The sequence below is a fragment of the Anastrepha obliqua genome, chromosome 1, assembly GCF_027943255.1.
Source record: "Anastrepha obliqua isolate idAnaObli1 chromosome 1, idAnaObli1_1.0, whole genome shotgun sequence".
Classification (NCBI taxonomy): domain Eukaryota; kingdom Metazoa; phylum Arthropoda; class Insecta; order Diptera; family Tephritidae; genus Anastrepha; species Anastrepha obliqua.
Window position 1 is genome coordinate 34,879,406 of NC_072892.1, and position 19,500 is coordinate 34,898,905.

General features: G+C 38.4%; 1 protein-coding gene across 2 annotated transcripts in view; it reads right to left on the reverse strand.

Annotated features, from left to right (window-relative positions):
* The window catches only part of LOC129235471 (GATA-binding factor A), an 80,607-nt gene extending 63,585 nt beyond the window's left edge, over nucleotides 1-17,022 (reverse strand). For both annotated transcript variants that reach the window (XM_054869340.1, XM_054869339.1), the window contains exon 1: nucleotides 16,666-17,022. The gene's annotated coding sequence lies outside the window, so the exon portion shown is untranslated. The remainder of the gene's footprint in view (nucleotides 1-16,665) is intronic.
* Nucleotides 17,023-19,500: the final 2,478 nt, after the last annotated feature.

Here is a 19,500-nt window from a genome sequence, read left to right on the forward strand (position 1 = left end):
TCAATTTTTATACTCCTCGTCTGTCAGGTACGTATCGACCCCACATCCTTCCAGCCGATTCGCCAATAAACCAGGCATAACGATTTTTTTATCATACACAATTTTCTCTCGTTTCTTAAATACTTGCTGAAGTAACTGTACTTACTTATACCTATATAAATATGTACATATGAGCAAACCCAAAAATATTTCTCCGAATAAATGCCATTGGTCACGTGGCGAGTTATGAGTCTATGCGGTGCGTACTGCGAAAACTTCCGTCAGTCGTCTGCCGTCTGCTGTCTGCCGTCGACCGAGACTCAACCTCTGACCGCCACCACCGCTTGACTCGCATTGACCTCATGTCGTGCGCTACAAGGCAATTGCATGTTCAGGTGCCAAAGAAGTAGTCGAAATTGCATGTAAGTAAATATTTGTGAGTCTCAAGCCTAATTTCTAGCGACATTAATATTTTATGCTCCGCTGACCTACCTACACACATGCACACGTATATATGTATGTATGTATGTAATAAATGTTTTATGTCACTTGAGTGCACCTCGCTGGATCTCACATAGAAATAACGGTGGAAAACTGGCTGAAATGCATCGCCCGCAATGCATCAGCCAAAATTCTTGCTGTCCATCCCCGTCTTGTGCACGAGCACTTGGCGACACTGTTCCGGTCACTTGCTGTGTTCTTGCAACACAGCCCGTGCGGTCGTTTCGCATTTTCACGAGATGGTGCAAAAGTAATTTTTCTCTGACTATTTAAGACATTTTTTTTTTGTTTTTTTATTCATGTTAAAAACTGACTATGGATTTGGCTTGAAAATCGCCTTGGCTATGGACATTTCGTTGTTTTCGCACTCTCTTAATATTTTAGAAATATACAATTTTTTGTATCCAAAACTTAAAGCGGATGTTGATTAATTTTTTCTTGTTAAAAAAATATTTACATATATTCCCAATGGAGGTTTAGAGAATTATTTCATCAATGATTTTAAAACATTTTTACTCGGTTAGCGAGAATTTTATTGTAAAGATATTCGGTATTTATAGCATTTTATCGCTGCTATTTAATATAACTCATTTATTTATCGCTTAGAGCGGAAGTCTTTGCTGATGTGAATGCAGTCTTATTTACAGCGAAATCTTTTAAACGACACAAATGCTTTGTAAATAAATAAATATATGTGTGTATGTGTGTGTGTACTTGTACGAATATCAGAATGAATGTCGGTGCTGTTGATACAAAGTAAATCTTTTATCGCATTCTCGTTGTGAAAAGGAGGTCTAACTAATCAGTTGTCAGAAAAATGTTAAGGAAGTACTAAATCGTAATCGCTTTTGTAAAAATTTCAAAATATGTGCACAAGTCATTTCTAAGAAATTTAGTTTCTAACTGTAATAATGAAGAGCAAGCATTAAAATTTTAACTTTAGTAGAGATAAGCTCAAATTATTAGTAGATGTCGCACCGATCATGCGTCAGTTATGAGCCACCGAATGCCAGGCTGCAGCCTTCATTACTGACGTACATATGTAGTTTATGAGATTAAACCAGGCATATCATCTATTTTATATACATACATACAGGTTTATCAAAACCTGATGTGAGATATAGGGTAGAAGAGGCGAATGTAAGTAGAGTAGCGCTTTGTGCGAATAGTTTAAATTGGATCATATTTTTATAGGTGAGCTCTCGGTTAACTAAGTAATTATCATGACAAGCAGCTTTATCTACTCTTCACCAGCTACTGGGAGGAGTATCAAATATTAAGATTAGACTAAGTTAGATTGCGGTGGGAGGATGGTTTTATAATAGTATATGTGGATTAGGAAGATGGCTGTGTTGCGGTTGTGTTAAGGGATTAGGGGTAGTCAGAACTCGCAAAAAATTTTATTTTTTTGCATTTTCTTAAAGTATAATATCTTAAAAATATTGTGTGAAAATTTGAAGTGCATCAGACAAATACTTTTCGAATTATTCAACAATTAATAAAGGGCGCTCGGGCGCTCCGGAGCAGATAGCAAAACTTTAAATGCGTTTTGTTTTTTGAACTGGTGATCATTGTAACTTGAAAACCGCTTGATAGATTTCAATAAAATGTATGCTGCTCTTGAAGAACATAAAAAACTCGTGCCTGATCGCAAGATTTTTTTTTTTAAATTTGGTTTTTTTTTTAATAATTAATTGTCGGTTTCTCTCGAAAATCTGAAAAATATTTCCTGAGGTCGCCATATTGTTAATTTTGAAAAAAAAGCTTCGATCAGGCACAAGTTTATCTATTAATAAAACTAATTTCTCTTGTCCGATTGATTTTAGATGAATTTGCAAGGACTTGTGATGATCACCGCAAGGAACTTCTAGTGAGATGGGCTCCACACAGACAGCGATAGCCGCTGCCGATGAGTTCGGCGATTGACGCGATAAAAACGGCATCGAAGGAGGAGCTGAACAAGATAAAAAAAATTATTTTTTGAAGTGCTTCGAGGATTGGAAAAAAACGTTGGCACAAGTGCATAACATCTCATGGAGATTACTTTGAAGGGGATAAGAAAGATATTAATGAATAGATAAATAATTTTTGAAAAAACACAAAATTCGCTATACTTTTTGAACACACCTCGTATGTATATGGTTTTTGCAGGCGAATCAACTATAATTTATGCATAAATAATTTGTTGAACTTTTCGGCTATGAAATAACGCATACTATGGATATTCTGCGCTCTAACATGGCCACGCTTAGTAACTGGACAGAGAGTAGGAGACTCGGAATAAACCCCGGATAAACTGAACCAAGTCTTTTCACATGGACACATGACTGCTTACATGTTCCCCACTAATTTTCAAGACCATGAAGCTTCATTTGCAGAAGTATGTTAAATACTTGGGGCTGATATTAGACAGAAAACTTATGTGCAAAACCTAATATTAGGACTAAGGTTCAAGAGGCAAATATTGCATGGCACACATGCAAAAAAGCGGTCGGAATTAAATGGGGATAAGCACCTCGAATTATATACTGGCTTAACATTTCGGTAGTTCCTCCTATTTTGCGAATATTTATGTGGTGACCCTCAACTCAAAAGGCAAGTTATATGAAACTGCTGAGCAATGCCCAAAGAACTGCGTTTGTATGCATCACCGGCGCTTTAAGGACTACCCCAAATAAAGCGCTCGAGGTACCTACTCTAAATCTGGTCGGAAAACACGTGGTCGCCTCTTTAGCGCTCAGACTTAATAGTATGGCGCTATGGAAGACCCGGCGGATTGGCCGCGTTTATTTAATACATATTTTGAGTAGTTATAATCGATTTATTGACTACTATTTCCCTATACTCACCTACTACAGGCTGTTCAAGGCTAATATCCCGTCAAGGAGTGAGTGGCAAATTCAAAGGCAATGGAGAAGAGGGAAATCAATTTCTATACGGATGGATCCAAGCTAGAAAACAAAGTAGATTCTAGAGTTTCTCAAAAGAATTAGGATAAGAATTATCTGTCCAACTTTCGGACTACTGTAGCGTCTACCAGTTAGAAGTCTTGGCAATAAAGCGGGTAACTGTGTACTTTAACACACACGCCGTAACAAAACTACGATAAGTATCTTCTCAGACAGTCAGGCAGTCATCAAATCAATGGAGGAAGTTATACTAAGATCAAAGGTTGCTCAGGAATACCTGGCAATTTTAAATCAGCAGCTTATTCAAGGTCAGTCTTATATGCGCTCCGGAACATAGAGATATTGAAAAAAACTCCAAGGCAACCAGGCTAATTTATCGGCAAATAGATAAGAAAAAGTCAAGAGAATTGCTCAACCTCTCTAGAGAGAACATCTCGAAGGTCGTGTCTCTTGTCACCGGTCTTTGGCTGTTAGGCGCACTCTTCTTGGCTAGGAGCAGTTTCTCATGAATACTGCAGCAGCAGTAGAGACGAGGAAGAGGAATAAGCAGAAGAACACTTTCTCTTTAAATGTCCAGCCTTAGCTAGGAGTAGGGCCAGGCTGCTAGGAAAATACTTCTTTGATTCTCTTACAAAACTATTCTTTGTTGGGATAGAACCTATCCTACGCTTCATAAGAGCATCTAAATGGTTCTATGTTGAATAAGCACTGAGGCTCCGGTGTTACAGAGTGGTACCGCAACGGACCTACGTGGTCTAAGTGAGTTGGCTATTTTAAAACCGACTGCCGCAAAAACCTAACCTAAGCTAGGACATACCATCAAAAGTCTATATTTGCATTAGCGAAACGTAAAAAATTAATATTTTTTAAAAGCTGGCTATATCCTAATTCGTCTAATATTCATACTTATAATATCGAGCGAGCAATAGTGATTAAAATCATTTTTATTAATTTATTCCGTTGAAGCTTTAAAGCCTTTTAAAAACTTTTTATTTTACTGCTGCACGGTGTTATAAGCACTTCAAAATCCTTTCTTTTGAAATCATAGCGCACTTATTTTATTTCTCCACTTTCTTTCTGAAATGCCCAATACACCATTACACGGGAATATGGTTTCATATGCTTTATTAATCACTTATATTTTTTATACAATAGTTTTTTTTTTGTTGAATTTTTTTTATTGTAATATTCGCGTAATATAGATTAATATAGCAACTAAAAATGCTTCCTAGTTTTGCATCTATTTGGAGAATATCCACAGCTAATGGATAACCTCCTTTCCTTAACCAGAATTTGTGACCATAAATTTCCATATTTCATAACGCTAATGGCTACTGTAAATGCCAATGAAAGACATGCAACTTATGCTACATGCCACATGCAACCCGCTGCCACTTGCCACTTGCTATTTGCCACCAACTTCGCATGCTCGTGCAACTGTGAATACAGCGGTTGTCATAAATACATTAACACTTCAATTACTCAACGATGATAGACTGTTTTGCAGTGGTAATACATAAAAACACACACATACACACACATGCATGCATACTTCCAAACAATAAGAAAGAAAATAGCTCGAAACTTGGTTTGTAGTTTGAGAGTAGGTGTGGCGCGCATGCTAATGTCCAAACATACATACACACACACACACACCTATGTGAGCCTTTGGAAGCGCGCAAATATTAATGCAAATTATAAATTTCCCCCAGCAATTGAGCGCAACTACACAGAGCGTGAAGGAGAGGTACTGGTGCACATGGAAATTAACGCATTGGTATGCGTCTGATACATTGCATGTCTACACACACATCTGTATGTAGCTTAGTCATTTTGTATGCCTGTGTCTGTGTGCATGTTTGAATTATAAATTGCTTTTACCGGATTACGCGGTGAATTTATTAAATTATGTCGACTTGGCGCTAGCGCTGCAATCATAAATTTTCGAAATGCACGCGTTCGCATTGCAGCGCCTGTCACACTTTGTGCCGGTTCAAAACTCGAATTTTTGCTTTGCAGTTGGTTTATTTTTAGGGTTTTCACTCCTTATTTTGCATATTTTTTTACGTTTTAAGCGCGCAAACAAGTTTTCCGCCTAAGTCTTTCGTTCTTTTTTTTTCTTTTTCCTCTTCCTCTTCTTTTTTTGTGTGTTTTGGCTTACCCTCTTAGAGAAAAGCAGAAAAACTAAGCAAAAGCCTCACAGCCAGCTGGATGCTCAAAGAAAACAAAGCGTGCGTGAGACAATGGAATTGTTTGCTTGTTATTCGTATCTATGTGTGCATGTTTGCGTGTGTGCATTTGTGTGCTTGAATGATGATTAGATGAAATATGTACTTGTAAAACGCAAAATTTATGAGCGAAAAGTGAAAATTATCATTAAAGCCCATCTCTCCATTTTCCTGCTCATTTCCCCGCCATTCACTTTGCTCTTTCCCTCTCGCTCACATCATCACACACGCAGGTCGCTGGGTGTTAAGTTCTTTTGTTTTAGATGTAATGACGTCGATTAGATTGCGCAACGAATGAAAACAAGCAAGAATTATTAAAAATTCATGAGTTTGGCGAGGTATTTTCATTGCTTTTAAAACGATGATGCAATAACAAAGATGTGTGAAGAAGTAAAATAAGTAATAACAATAACAAATAAGTAACAATAATACAATAACAATACAACAATAATAATTTGCATTCAACCGCAGCTGGCTTACGCTATTTTTTCTGACCGCAGCAGAGTGGGGGACCGCTTGTCAATGCAAAATACATGCATACATACACACATACGAATATGCAAATTAGTGTGATGTTTTATTTGCTTTGTTTTTTCATACTTCTTTGTTTTTTGATTTTTTTGTTTTTTTCTTTCAATGTGCAATTTTAATTATATTGCGCTAATAAAACAGATTACACAGTGATTTGTCGTGTTTATGCGTATTTTATTATCTCCACCGATTAGATGCATAAAAGCGCTTCAAATGGCGTGAAGTTTCCGAAAACTACTTTATTGTGGTTACCATTTATTGGCAGAAAGCAAAAGTATATTCAAATTTTGTATTTATTGGCCAGACATCGCAAGTTAATTTATTTGAATTTAGCGTTCATAATAAATGTGTTTCTAAATGAGGAACTGAGTTTTAAATCGGAGAGCACAAGAATCGGTTTGTAATAATAAAAGCCAGATTTATTGATTTTTTATTTGGGTAAAGGGCAAGTGAAATTTCGCCAGTGTGTTTTAACAAGCATTAATCCCTTGTGTCAGTTTGACCGGATCCAGCAATCAGTAAAACAATATTTTTACTGGAATTTTTTGTGAAAAATGGGAATTACAATGAATGTCTTTTATATTGAATTTAATTTTAAATACATTTAATTTTTTTATAATACATATATTTTTTTTATTTAATACAGATTACTCTTATTTTTCCGCTTTTTATTGCTTAAATTTGATTTTTTGACGTTGAGTCAAATTGAAGTTTTTTGCCAGAGACTCATGCGTTGTAAGTCTTCAGTGTACTGGTACTATATATATATACATATATATATATAATTGGCACGTACACCCTTTTTGGGTGTTTGGCCGAGCTCCTCCTCCTATTTGTGGGGTGCGTCTTGATGTTTTTCCACAAATGGAGGGACCTACAGTTTCAAGCCGACTCCGAACGGCAGATATTTTTATGAGGAGGTTTTTCATGGCAGAAATACACTCGGAGGTTTGCCATTGCCTGCCGAGGGGTGATCGCTATTAGGAAAATGTTTTTCTTAATTTTGGTGTTTCACCGAGATTCGAACCGACGTTCTCTCTGTGAATTCCGAATGGTAATCACGCACCAACCCATTCGGCTACGGTAGCCGCCATGTTAGATTAGATTAAATTAGATTTGTGGGGGGGTTGGACAAGTCCAAGCAAACAGTGAAGAAGAACATTGCCCTACACCCAGATAGATTACAATGGCAAGAATAGAGAGACACGAGAGATCTAATATGAATGGAAAATATGGACAAAAAAATTGCTTTGAGGTCACTCTTCCGCAAGTCTTGTGTATTCATTGATGCATCTTAAGAGAGCCGGAAGAGCAAAATTATGAACTTAATCCTTACTCTGTATATCGCAACCCAATATCCTAAGTCTGATTCTAGAAAACGCCGGACATCTAGGGAGAAAATGCTGCTCATTGCTCCTCATTTTCAAGACAGGATAGGCATATTGGGCCGCCAATGATTCCTTTTTTTTTTGTTTTTTGTTGATGGGTGAGGAAGGGTTCAAAATGCCTTCGCACTTACAGCGACCGTCATCTACTGCATCGTGTGGTGTGGCCACTAAAAAAATCCCTTCTCTCCTTCTTGGTAGACACCCTTCCCGGAACTGCTTTCTATATTACTTCGGGAAGGCCCAGAATGACATCCATAAAGGACCAACTCTATACACCCACGTCTGGGTCCACCATATTTGTAGCCAGCTTTCCTGCTATAGGCTCGTCTTCTTGAGTCTCCATCTATGCGGCTTCCATTTGTTGCACTGTGTCCAGGTTTTTCGTAGTACGTTCTCGATGTATTTCATTACCGCGTTCCAGCTGTCCGCATGGTAGCCATATGCTGACCACAGGTGTTGTGCCCTGCGATGAGACCCCCCAGTACACTCAGGTCTTTTCTACTAAGTTTTAGGGGGAAGGTCACTAATTTCCAATTTGGTTCTATCATAAAACAGTTGGCTACTCTGCAGAAGCCCAACTCAAACCAACTTCTTTTATGGGTAGACCTCATGAACTCGTCAATCCATAGTTGAATCGATGCAGAAACGACACCTGAAAAGGTTTCGGGGCCTTTGCTTACAGAGCCTTAATTAGCCAGTTTATAAGCCAACTCGTTCCCTGTAATACCACAATGCCCAGGTGCATTGGCTAATTTTTTTAAAACTTCCGCATCTTTCCTCTAACCAGGGATGAGAAATAGTAACTATTTTTTTAACTTAAAACAATTTTAACTATAATCGCATATTTGTTTTCGTACGTTATACTGATTTCTACAATGACTTTCATTTTTCGAGTTTGTCAATTAAAATTTTTAAATTATATTTAAAATTTGATTTTTTTTTAACTCAAAATTAAATATTAATATTAAATTTGATTTTTGCATTTCCGCTCATGAATAGTGATTTCGTGTAGATTTTAGTGCTTCTGATCAGGGGTAATGATCATGATTCGATTTTTATTTTTTCGCTCGAGCATAATGATTATTTGATATTCCTTAAAAAATATTACAAAGTGCTAATATATCCACTGCTAGAGTGGCCGTTCACTCCATTTGTGGAACAACATCAAGACGCACGCCACAAATAGGAGGAGGAGCTCGGCCAAACACTGCACAAAATGTAGCTTAGTGTGAAAAGTATAGACATTCCTTATTCATCTTGGTATTTTCCGAGCAATACGCGTGGGAGCACTGTGCCCGAGTTAGAGAAGGAGAGCATCTCACTCCCTTGAAAATTGACAAAAACGGTGCATGAGTCTGAAAGATGGGAAGTAAAATAGAAGGGCGTAAAAGGAAATGCCTTTCAAATTCTTTTATTTATTTATTAATCAAACACACAACCATAAGTTATTTTACAATGTTTGTGCTTAATTCTAAAAGATTAAAAATTACATTAAAAATGGAGGTGTTTAGGGAAAAAAGATTTGACAAGAGGGAATAGAAGGCTGTAAAAAGTGTAAGTAGGGGGAAAAGAACAAAGAAGTATTAGAAGAGCAAGAGGTATATTCTCTTAATGACCGTTACTCTAATAAGCTCTGAGAAAAAAAAACAAAAACAACCTTTTTATAATACTCTCATCTTGCTCATCCCTTTATAAGGTGCATAGACTTTGCCAATGACAGCTTAGAATTACATATGTGTTAGCAAAGAAAGAGTTGTTACAGCTCTAAAAATTGAGAGCAATCGATAAAAGCAAACCATACTATATTTTTTTAAGGAGAAAAACGCTTTACTTTTATAACCTTTATTAACAGAAAATTTCAGATTCTTGTTTTATGATACATTAGTTTTACAGACGACCTGCAATATGATGTTTATACATACATCAATAAAGGAAAAACTGCAAAATAATGCAATTTTAGTTAATTTTTCTGCAGGCTTAATTTGGATGGATGTTAATTCTATGATAGTTAGGTAGGTGAAATGGTTGAAGTAGCACTTCTTCTTCTTCTTCTTAATTGGCGCGATAACCGCTTACGCGATTTTGGCCGAGTTTAACAAAGCGCGCCAGTCGTTTCTTTCTCGTGCTAACCGGCGCCAATTGGACACACCAAGTGAAGCCAAGTCCTTCTCCACCTGATCTTTCCAACGCAGAGGAGGCCTTCCTCTTCCTCTACTACCACCAGCTGGTACCGCATCGAATACTTTCAGTGCCGGAGCGTTTGTATCCATTCGGACGACATGACCCAGCCAACGTAGCCGCTGGATCTTTATTCGCTGCGCTATGTCTATGTCGTCGTAAAGCTCATACAGCTCATCGTTCCATCGTCTGCGATATTCGCCGTTGCCAACGTGCAAAGGTCCAAAAATCTTGCGCAGAATCTTTCTCTCAAACACTCCAAGCGTCGCTTCATCGGATGTTGTCATCGTCCACGCTTCTGCGCCATACGTTAGGACGGGCATGATGAGAGTCTTGTAGAGTGTTAGTTTTGTTCGTTGAGAGAGGACTTTACTGCTCTGTTGCCTACTTAGTCCAAAGTAGCACTTGTTGGCAAGAGAGATTCTACGTTGGATTTCAAGGCTGACATTGTTATCGGTGTTAATGCTGGTTCCTAAATAAACGAAGTCTTTTACAACCTCGAAATTATAACTGTCAACAGTGACGTGGGTGCCGATACGCGAGTGCGCCGACTGTTTGTTTGATGACAGGAGGTACTTCGTTTTGTCCTCGTTCACCACCAGACCCATTCGCTTTGCCTCTTTATCCAGCTTGGAGAAGGCAGAACTAACAGCGCGGTTGTTAAGGCCGATGATGTCAATATCATCGGCATACGCCAACAATTGTACGCTCTTATAAAAAATTGTGTCTGAGCGATTAAGTTCTGCGGCTCGTACGATGCTCTCCAACATCAGGTTAAAGAAGTCACACGACAGCGAGTCACCCTGTCTGAAACCTCGTTTGGTATCAAACGGCTCGGAGAGGTCCTTCCCAATTCTGACGGCGCTGCTGGTGTTGAGCAACGTCATCCTACATAGCCGTATTAGTTTTGTGGGGATACCAAATTCAGACATCGCGGCATACAGGCAACTCCTTTCCGTACTGTCGAATGCAGCTTTGAAGTCGACGAAAAGATGGTGTGTGTCGATTCTTCTTTCATGGGTCTTTTCCAAGATTTGGCGTATTGTGAATATTTGGTCGATGGTAGACTTTCCAGGTCTGAAGCCACACTGATAAGGTCCAATCAGTTGGTTGACGGTGGGCTTCAGCCTTTCACACAATACGCTCGCTAGAACCTTATAGGCGATATTTAGAAGACTAATCCCGCGGTAATTGGCACAAATTGCAGGATCGCCCTTCTTATGGATTGGGCAGAGCACACTTAAATTCCAATCGGCAGGTATGCTTTCATCCGACCATATTTTGCATAGGAGCTGATGCATGCACCTTACCAGCTCCTCGCCGCCATGTTTGAATAGCTCAGCCGGCAGTCCGTCGGCGCCCGCGGCTTTGTTGTTCTTTAGCCGCGTTATCGCTATTCTCACCTCGTCATGGTCGGGTAGCGGAACGTCAATTCCGTCGTCAACGATTGGGGTATCGGGATCATCACATTCTCTTTGACATGCGCAGCTATCACTATTAAGTAGGTTCGAGAAGTGTTCCCTCCATAATTTAAGAATGCTCTGGATGTCAGTCACCAGATCGCCGTCTTTGTTCTTACAGGAAAACGCCCCGGTCTTGAAACCTTCTGTAAGCCGCCGAACTTTCTGGTAGAATTTTCGGGCGTTGTTCCTATTGGCCAGCATCTCAAGCTCCTCGCACTCACGTATTTCGGCCTCTCGTTTCTTCTGTCGAATAATACGTCTCTCTTCTTTTCTTAGCTCTCTGTAGCGATCCCACATGGCTCGCGTTGCGCCCGATCGCAGCGTGGCTCTATAGGCAGCATCTTTTCTTTCGGCGGCAGCATGACATTCCTCGTCGTACCAATTGTTTTTTCGGGCTCGCCGGAATCCGATTTCTTCTTCGGCGGCGGTACGTAGAGAACGAGAAATATTGCTCCATTGCTCGTGCATGCCGGTTTGTTGGGCAGTACTCTCTGAGAGCAAGAGTGAGAGTCGAGTGGCGAATCTTCTGGCTGTCTGTTGTGATTGCAGCTTTTCGATGTCGAACATTCTTTGCGTAGTTAGATGTACGCTTTTCGCTGCACAGAGGCGTGTGCGCAGTTTGGCTGCAACAAGGTAATGATCCGAGTCGATGTTGGGTCCTCGGATCGTACGTACATCTAATACACTAGAAGCGTGTCTTCCATCTATCACAACATGATCGATCTGGTTTCGTGTTTTTCGATCAGGAGACAGCCAGGTAGCTTGGTGTATATTTTTATGCTGGAATCTGGTGCTGCAGACTACCATGTTTCGGGCCCCGGCGAAGTCGATCAGCCTCTGTCCGTTACCGGATGTTTCGTTGTGCAGGCTGAATTTTCCGACTGTGGGACCAAAAATTCCCTCCTTGCCCACCCTGGCGTTGAAGTCGCCAAGCACGATTTTTATGTCGTGGCGGGGGCAGCGCTCATAGGAACGTTCCAGGCGCTCATAGAAGGAATCTTTGGTCGCATCGTCCTTCTCTTCCGTCGGGGCGTGGGCGCAAATTAGCGATATGTTAAAAAATCGCGCTTTGATGCGGATTGTTGCGAGACGCTCGTCCACCGGAGTGAACGACAGTACTTGGCGACGAAGTCTCTCTCCCACAACAAATCCGACACCGAATTTGCGCTCCTTTACATGGCAGCTGTAGTAGACGTCGCAAGGTCCTATGGTTTTCTTTCCTTGCCCCGTCCATCGCATCTCTTGGATGGCAGTGATGTCAGCCTTTACTCTCACAAGGACATCAACCAGCCGGGCAGAGGCACCTTCCCCATTAAGGGACCGGACATTCCAGGTGCATACCCTCAAATCATAGTCCTTAGTTCGTTTGCAGGGGTCGTCATCAGTGTTGGAAGTTCTCATCCGAGGCTTTGTATATGCTTTCATTGGGGAGAGGTTTTTAAGTGGCGGGTCCCAAACCCAGTGCACAACCAGCTATGCTGGAATGTTTCGCCTTCTCACTTTAGCTCACTCCCGAACGGGTGTTCGGAAGCTACCCAGAGGATACGTGGGCTAATCCCGGCCGTTGTGAGCTGCTTGAACCATATGTAGAAGAATCGTCCTGGCCACTCCCAAGTGAATGGCGATCAGTAACTTTCCCCACTTGCGTGGACTTCTACATATGGAACCAACCTCCAAGCACTAAAGCCCCGATTTGGAACCTTCAACAGGCAGATATCTACAGCCAACTTGACCTGTTCTTGTAATGGAGAAGATTGATGAGATTTAGGTAGGCGCAATTGATATTGATCTCAGATAGCAATTCGCAGAGCTACTTTGTTTACACTCAGCATCATCCAAAGAGTTAGCGTTGTTGCTAATATATATACATACATACAGACATACATACATACATACATACATACATACAATATAAAGGTTTTTCCAATAACGTGTTACAAGTGAATGGATTGCGAGAGATGATTCACTATTTTTTATGGCCGGAATTGGATGGTATTGATCTGGACAACGTTTATTTTCAACAAGACGGCGCTAAGTGCCACACAAGCAACACAACCATTGATCTTTTACGGGAAAAGTTTCCTGACCGTGTTATCTCTCGAAGAAGTGATCACAATTGGCCACCGAGATCTAGTGATTTAACACCTTGTGACTTTTTTCTTTGAGGTCACGTGAAAGAGAAGGTCTACGCCAACAGCCCAGGGTCGATTCAAGACCTCAAAGATGGAATTCGTGAGGCTATTGAGGACATAGGGACATAGTTATGAAAAATTTCATGAAAAGGATATTGTCCTGTAAGCGTGGTCGTGGTGGTCATTTGCCTGATGTTATTTTGCACTATTAACGGCATACCTTCCTTTTTATTATGAAATAAACATCCGATCATTTATATTAAAAAATAGTATTTATCTTTGAATATCAAAATAACACCTCCTATTGGAAAACCCTATATATGCGGAAATCATGGTCCAACACAAAAATCAGTTTTAAAAAGCAAAATACCAAAAACATAAAGTCCACCTTATTTTTATAATTATCATGACTTTGCGTAAATGTCAGGATAAAGATTTTCATCACTTAAAATATCTTTTTTATTTAGCAAAAATTAATATTTTCTTATTTAGTAAAAAATTTACGTATCTTTTCTTATTTCAAATAAAATTTATTTATTATAAATTGGATGCTTGATTTTGTATATATACGAATAGCGAAGAATTCTAGGTTTAAAATATTGTTACCATAAGTGATGAAGCTCTCATTGAGCGGCGACCGTAGCCGAATGGGTCGGTGTGTGACTACCATTTGGAGTACGTAGGTTCGAGATTCCGTGCATGAAAAAACCAAAGTCAAGAAAAAGTGTAGCGGGCGCCCCTGGGCAGGCAATGGCAAACCTCCAAATGTATTTCTGCCATAAAAAAGTTTCTCATAAAAAATATCTGCCATTCGGAGTCGGCTTAAAACTGTAGGTTCCTCCATTTGTGAAACAACATCAAGACGCACACCACAAATAGGAGGAGGAGCTCGGCTAAACACCTAACAAAAATATGCGCGTCAATTATTTATGTATGTACCAAAAAAAAAAAAAATCATCTTCATCCAGAACGAACAGGTTAATTTTTTTCTTACGCATTTTGGAAGCATTTCATTTCGCACTAAAGTTTCCCCAAAAAATCACAACATTCACTCACTGAAAATTGATAAAAGCATAATAACTTAACGGACTCTTGCCAGTTTTATAACAGCTTCCAACAACTTGGAATTTTTACTCGGTTATGTTGGTCAACTGTACCAACTTATTTAGAGCTGACTTCATCTTTTCAGAAAATGAAAATGCAGAAATATTAAAATGCGACCAAGAATGTAAGAAGAAAAAGAAATGCCACAAATTATAGAGTGAATTGCATTATTTACAATCACCGATTCCCCGGGTACGCGGGGTCTTTCAAGTTCACTGAAAGCGGAATATCAGTACGAGCTGGGCGCCACCTTTGTATTCTGCAAATCGTGAGTTTCTGCACACAATTGAAAGAACTCAAAAGAACTTAGTCAACTCGAGACAATTTACGTGCAGTCGGCCTTAAAATAAACTTCTCAAAACAAAGCTGTTGAGAATACAAACAACAACCACATCCCTTCTTGAACTTATTTCAAGCGAAAATGCCATCATTATAGGAGATGCGGGTGAGTTCTGTTACCTCGGTAGCTAAATAATAAAAGATGGTGGCGCATTGTCTGATGTGGTATCACTTACTGCGTTCCATAAGCTAAACCGACTGTGGCACTCTCGTATCCTGCCACTAAGAACAAAACTTAGAATTTTCAATACCAGATGGATCTGAGACCTAGCTCATCTCTGAGCACATAAGCAGAGCCCTTGAAACGTTTGTCAGGATGTTAGGATTATATGCTGATTTGTACGGTATTGGACATACTCTCCATAGAGAAGACCTGCCTGGCTTTTCAATGGAACGCACAAGAAAGTCAGCGCAGAGGACGCCCACGATAAACTTGTATGCGCACAATCCTAAATGAGAGCTATCGGGAACGAAATTAGCCATATAGCGGCTGACAGAAATCCTTGAAGAGGCATTGTTTTCGCCTATGCTCCGACTAGAAGCGATAATATGTGCAGAAAAATGTTTTTTTTTATTACTTATTTAGTTCTTCTTAAAATTGTCATCTAAAAGTATATATTTATGTAAGCTTTGCGTACTGTTGTGAGTGCTGCCGCTCACATGTATACACTAATATAAGCTTAGTATACTACACAGAGAAGAGAACGATAATTGCATGGAGTGTGCAATGGAGATTGCACTTGTTTAGGCGATGAGTCAAGTTTGTGAATTCAAAGCAGATGGTCGATCTACAAAAGTAATAGGAGTAAAAAACCTTTAATTGTTGATTTTTCTATTTTTAAGTTAGTCGACCGCGTGCAATTACTTGTTATGAATTTAGTTCGATAAATTAAGTTCGATATTAATAATAAAGTTTCTATTTCTAGATATATCATATTGTTTGTTTATTACTCCCAATAAAACAACATTTTACATTTATTTATAATAATTTCCTACAGACAAATTAGCAATTTTACTTAAATTAGGGCATGGTATTCAGAGTATCAGTAAAAATTGTTTTAGGCAAAGAAAAATTAAGTAATACAAACAAAGAAATAAAATAAAATAAATTTTGGCAAAATACAGGGTGCACAATTTTTATATGGTGGATGGAATTATCGAATAACTTTGACAATCGATTTAGAAACGTTGTTTTTTAACAAAACTTGAAACGTTGTTTTTTAACTAAACTTGTCCTTTTATAACTTTTCTTAAACAATTTCCAAAAAGCAATATCGATTAAGTAGTCGCCTTTATTGGGACTTAGCTCTTCGATGGCTTTTGAATGGCATTCGCTTTTTTTAATATTTTTTATTCATAAAGGCCTTAGAAAAAGAGGTATGGTTGGGTCAAATCTGTTATTGAAGAGATTGTGGTTATCAGTCAAGATTGCAACCACACGTGCCGGGCACTTGTAACACCTTATATAAGTACATAATTCCGTGCGCATTTGGCCATTTCGCACCGTTTTTTGGGAAGTGAAATTGTCCATACCTTCTTCGCGCATTTACGATAACAAAAAGAGCACTAATTTTCTCCAATATTGACGATACTTCTGAAAAGGAATGGCACAATAATGGCTTTTGAATGAACAGCGGCCAAAACAGTCCCTTTCTTATCGTGCAATTGTAAATAAGTTCAGGATTAACAAGCCCCAAAAGCAGCAGGTCGCATTTTTTCCGTATGCAATTTGTCGATACATTGAACCCATTCCTCTGAATTCATATATAAAATAAATATTTAATAACTCCGTTTGGTTGATAATTGTCAAAGTTACTCAATAATTCCATTAGCCAGCATGAGACGCGCACCCTATATTTAGTTTGTACGCATCTAGCAAATAAATTTTTAAATTCAGTGATTATGCAACTTACCACAAACAAAGTCAGTCGATATCAAATTGCTTTGATAAATATTCTTGAACTACTTGAAGTTGTTTGCTTTCCTTTTATTGTGCGCGGTGATTAATTCCTTTGTTACTTTCATGCGTTGACATGACTCACTTATGATTTTATTTAATATTTGCGGAGCCTTAATTTATGCCGAAGTCTTCACAAAACATGTGCAGACAATTTTGCCCTTTTTTTAGCCTTAATTAAACACAAAGTTGTATATAATTGTTTTTGTATGATCACTGTTATTTCGAAGTTCTCTATTATTTCAAAAATCACTTTTACTGATCGATGTAAGACACCACACACTGCTACATTGGCCAAATAAAGGAAATATTAAATGGCGGAAAACGAAGTAATTAAGTTTCTATTTTTCATTATTTTACATTGTCTGGGAATAACTAATCAAATTGTATGTCTGTATATTTGCTAGTGAAAAGATGAAGAATTGTATTTAAATACAAGCAAAGCCCGTTAATATTATTTAAGCACTTATTGTTAGTCAACAATGTATAAGTATTTGTAAGTATGGAGCTATACCACGCGCGAGACGAATGAGTGATTATCAACAAACTCCGATAGGCTAACCGTCAGAGTTCACTCACGCGGCGGCGCTGTTAGTAGCAAATGCAATTAATCAATTCGTCGAGAGCACGAGCGCAACGTTCGAAGAAAGAGCAATAACAATCAATATGAAATCCAAAAAAAAAAAAATACAAATACAATGAACCGTAGGACAACCACAATTGGGAAGAAGCTAGACCCGAGTTATTAAGTAGATAAGTAAGAAACGAATAGTCGTAAATACAATTATGCTCGTTGACTCGTTTTCTGCGTAATTATGAGAGCGTTGTTAGTGATGAAGATAGCGATGGCTGCTCGTGCTGCTGTCGCTGTGACTGTGTTGCTATTTTCTGCCGTGCAGCAGGAGTTTGACGTTGATGATGATTAATTACTTAAGGACGCACATTGTTAAAAGAGCACACAACACACATGTAGTGAGTACTACTTTGCGTTGTGTGGGTGGAGAAACCGTTTAAGATAAGGCAACTTCAGTGTGTGATTTTTTATTGATATTCAATACAATGTATTGCAGTTAGTCATTAGTAGAGTGAGACTCAGTGTCACTCTCAGCGCAATAGGCGTGTACTATTCTATAGTTCTAGCGATGGAGTATTTATGAGCTGAGGCAGTTATGAAATATAATTTTAGAGCTATTACTTTCGATGTGCATAAATATGTGTGGCAAAGTCGGAGTTGTTTAAGGTGGCGCTAAATTAATCATTCTTTTTATTTAATAATTTGACTAGTTTTCTCACTAACTAAAAATACAAAAATTTTTTTGGATGATGGAAATTATTATTTTGGCGCAAAATTAATCATCTAATTTTTTTTTTCTTTTTTTAATAATTTCTTTTTACTAAAAAAACCTTTGCGCCCTTCATTGCTTGTCTGTTTGCATACTGCAGCTGGATAGTTTACAAATGTCAGACAAGTACAGCACTCAGACACAATTAAGTCCATTGTACTGCACTCGTGTTCCTTTTTAATTTTCTATTCGACTTCTGAAGAAATCTGAGTAGATCTTGTGGTGCCAAGGAGCCAAGTTGGTCGCTTCTTAACACATCAGTGCCAAAGACCTCAGCAATTCCAAAGACCTCAGGCCTGATTCGAGCGAAGGCCGGGCAGACGCACAGAAAATGGTCCGCCGTCTCATCCTTCTCTTCACCTACGATGCTTACCTTTTCCAAGTTGCAAAAATTATAAATCTTCCGAAAGGGTGATTAACTTTGCGCTACCTTATACAATTATTTATTTAAAAAAACTTACTGCTCATTTGCTCACTGCTCCCTGCTTACATATAAAATAAATAATTGGTGGATATACATACTTCTGTTACGTGTTTGGCCGAACTCCTCCTCCTATTTGTGGTGTGTGTTTTGATGTTGTTTCACCAATGAAGGGAATTTCAAGCCGACTCCGAACGCCAGATATTTTTTATGAAGAGCTTTTTCATGGCAAAAATCACTCAGAGATTAGCTCTTGCCTGCCGTGGAGCGACTGCTGTTAGAAAAAATTTTAATTTTGGTGTTTCATGCGAACCCACGGCCTTCCGAAAGGTAGTCACGCACCAACCCATTCGGCTATGGCAGCCGCTCACTACTTGCATTTATCAAAAAAGAAAGTTTTTTGTTTACCGGCCATTAAGAAATTATGTTTTTGTTTTATAACTTGATTTTTCTCAAATTTTTTTTCAAGAATGTTGTTTTCAAATGACTAAGTTTTCAGATAAATTACTTTTTTTGTATCTTAATAACACTTTGTCTAATCAAGTTTGTTTTTAAGTTTTTATATAATATATAAATGATTTTTGAGCTAGTGCTCTGGGATTTTATGAAAAGTTTTTATTGACATTTATTTTGATTCCTTAATATTTGCATAATATTTGCCTGATATATGCATATGTATGCATGTAATCCGTTTTGTGAAGTCTAATAATTTCTTAATTAATAAGTATAATAATTTAAAAAGTATAATAATTTAAAACATTTCTTAGTTAAAATGCAGATCGTAGTGTCAGTTTTTTTTTTTACACAAATAATGAAAGAAAGACGAAATAAGCGTAGCGGGTGTAGAATGAGATTGTCCTCCAATCTGATGTTGTGCAGGGGCTTAATTTCTATTTCACAAATCAATTTCCAATTTTTTGGATGTTTCTGGCCGCTCTTGTGCACGGCGGTTGCAATTACTTTTATTAAGTTTCTGCTTTAAAATTTTTTATTAACCAATTTTTGAAACTGTCTATGTCTATATTTC